This window comes from Trichosurus vulpecula, chromosome 2 (genome assembly GCF_011100635.1).
Source record: "Trichosurus vulpecula isolate mTriVul1 chromosome 2, mTriVul1.pri, whole genome shotgun sequence".
NCBI lineage: Eukaryota > Metazoa > Chordata > Mammalia > Diprotodontia > Phalangeridae > Trichosurus > Trichosurus vulpecula.
Genome location: NC_050574.1, coordinates 402,595,522 through 402,598,326, shown reverse-complemented (window position 1 = coordinate 402,598,326; position 2,805 = coordinate 402,595,522). Strand labels below are relative to the sequence as shown.

General features: G+C 33.7%; 1 pseudogene; it reads right to left on the bottom strand.

Annotated features, from left to right (window-relative positions):
* Positions 1–726: 726 nt before the first annotated feature.
* On the bottom strand, positions 727–1,243 carry LOC118837255 (annotated as a pseudogene).
* Between the last annotated feature and the right edge of the window lie 1,562 nt (positions 1,244–2,805).

Sequence of the window (2,805 nt, the reverse complement as noted above, 5' to 3'; positions counted from 1 at the left end):
TGCCAGGTATGCCTTCATCCACGTGACTAATGTAAATATCAAAATGAACAAGGCCAATTATGATCATTTGTGTCATTCCACTGAAAAAATGTTTTTCAAATTGTCATTAAAATGTTGATCACTACTCTGTGCCTAGTCATTAAACTACTACTATACATTTCCCACCAGTACCCATTTGTTCACAGTATCTGTTAAGATAGTATAATGGATTTGGTAAAATGGTTCCATACTGGAATTTGCCTGATTTATGATTCTAATAATATTATCAAAAAAGGATATGGAATTAAACTACTATGACACATTTCAAATAGAACCATACAATCTATTTTTTTAAATGTGGAAAACTTTTGCAAGTGGTTTTATTTACAATGCCATCATTCCATAAATGGCAAATCAGATTTAAAAAAAAAAAAAAACTAAAGTTTAAGGTGGACAATAAATAGACAAATTACTTTACAAAACAAGAAAAGGAAAGCCCAAAGGCCACTTCCCATAGAGAACCCACAGTGTTTTGGTTTTATTCAGAACAAAGCAGAAAGACTTTTGATTATACTGATTAAAACAGCCATAGGATTAGACTCTGCAATAAAAAAAATTAATAATAAAAAATTTTTAAAAAAACTATACATGCGATCAATATTCTGCTAATACAATGATTTGCTGTTGTAGTTGTTTAATATTAATGTTATATACAGAGTAGCACAACTAGTTATTTGGAACAAACTTTTATAGTGTTACAGTTGGCAATAAGCACAGAACTTCACTTTTCTTCACACTTCTGCTTCTTTTTTCTACCTGGGCTTCTTACTCTTCATTAAAGTCATTTTGGATGTTGAATATTTTGGGAATCTCTTCTGGCATTTTTACCTTGGTCATATTTGCAACACGTGACATCAAGCAAATTTTGTCTAAGTACTTTCCAACCAGAATAAGTTCAAAAAGAGTTCCTCAGTCAAATTTTAAGAATTCTGGTGTCCAAACAGGAATATTTTAGTTTGCTTCTCTTTTTCCTCATCAACCTCAGGAGGAGGAAGAGGGAAATACTTCTGGTGAGCACCCCACTGAATCCCTTTTTTTAAAAATATCGCTGCATTGATACTTGGTAGAGGAACTGGATCATGCACTTCATCATCCATTCCCAAATCTTCCAACATGGTCTTGATAATTACAAACTGTTTTGCAATTTCAACATCAACTTTAAATATTTTTTCCAATCAGAGCTCTGAAACTTAATTGAAGGCATGCATCCAGATCCCTGAGGATCACAGCAGGCAAGCTGGTGGAGCCAAAAAGGCTAGGTGGGTTAAAGGAGAGGAAATGAGGCATCCATACAATCTATTAATAACTGTAGTTTTCTAAATATTTATAAGCTATTAAAATATGTCATGCAATTTTGCCAAGAAATAAAGCCAAATTCACCTTCCTGTAGTTCTAGAATCTATTCTCTTCCTTTTTTATACTTTTCATGTTGCTTAATATCATTTTAGCTTTATTATTTACCACATCACATTTCCTCATGTTGAGCATGCCATGTACTAAGACTTTCTGACATTTTTCCCACTGGCTTTTAATCAACAATGATTCCTCCATTCAGTACTTGTAAGTGGGGAATTTATATTTATCCTCATTAAATTTTATACATTTAGACTGGCTTGCCTCTCTAGCCTGTCAAGATCCTTTTAGCCCATTTCTTTATAACAGGATGTTAACTATTACTTTTCTATAGTGCTTCACCTTCAAATCTCTACCAAATTCTTTCTGTAGGTTCATACATGCTTTTGATAAAAAATTTTAAATATAAGATTCACTTTCACGTGCTATGAGAGATAAAGGATTGTGTTATAGCCCATCGGCAGTATTGCCTGGCAAATAATATTTACTTAATAAATGTTTAATTATTTCCTGCTTGGCTAAATTATTGATTTGGTTTTTTTTCCTATAGTGAGTATTAAACTGATATGTTTGGATGTCATTGTGACCCAAGGCCACTCCACCAAGATTAGCCTAACATTAAGAGGATAAAAAAATGTGTTGGTTCGCAAAATAGCCTTTGTCATATCATATCATAATACTTAGGTGGTTTGCAAAAGATGTAATCATCATGTATTTGCTCCCTTGTTTGTATCTCTGCAGTAAAAACAATGTTGGAAATAGAAGCAAACCAAACAGGTCTTGATTTCTCCATTTTTCAATGCTATTCTTTTTTAACATATCTATATCTAATCCATGAAATTATATGGCAAAAACAAAATGTGTTTAGAAACTGGAAGTGAGTCCCCATTAGCCTGTGAGTATATAAATAATGCTATTCCTGTGACATCAAGTCTAATAACCACTTTTTGTCCATCGGATATCAATGCTTTAACTAACTAAACTCAGCAGTCATTTTATGCCCACATCACCAGTGGGTCCTCAATAATTGCTAAATAGTACATTTTTGATTAAAACTAAAACTGGTACACTTTTAGAAGGTTTTCACAAAAGAAAGAGGATAAGAAGGTGAATGGTATGTGCATTTCTCATCTCCTGGTGGCACTGGCATAGATTAGATTGCTTGACTGTCAGATTTTTTTTTTTTGCAGGGGAATTGGGGTTAAGTGACTTGCCCAATGTCACACAGCTAATAACTGTGTCAAGTGTCTGAGCCTGGATTTTAACTCAGGTCCTCCTGACTCCAGGGCTGGTGCTCTACTCACTGCACTACCTAGCTGCCCTGACTGTCAGATTTTTAACTCATTTGAAATGTTGCTAGGTATCATAAATGCAGAAGAAACACACATCGAATGGAATTGAAAAGGTTGAATT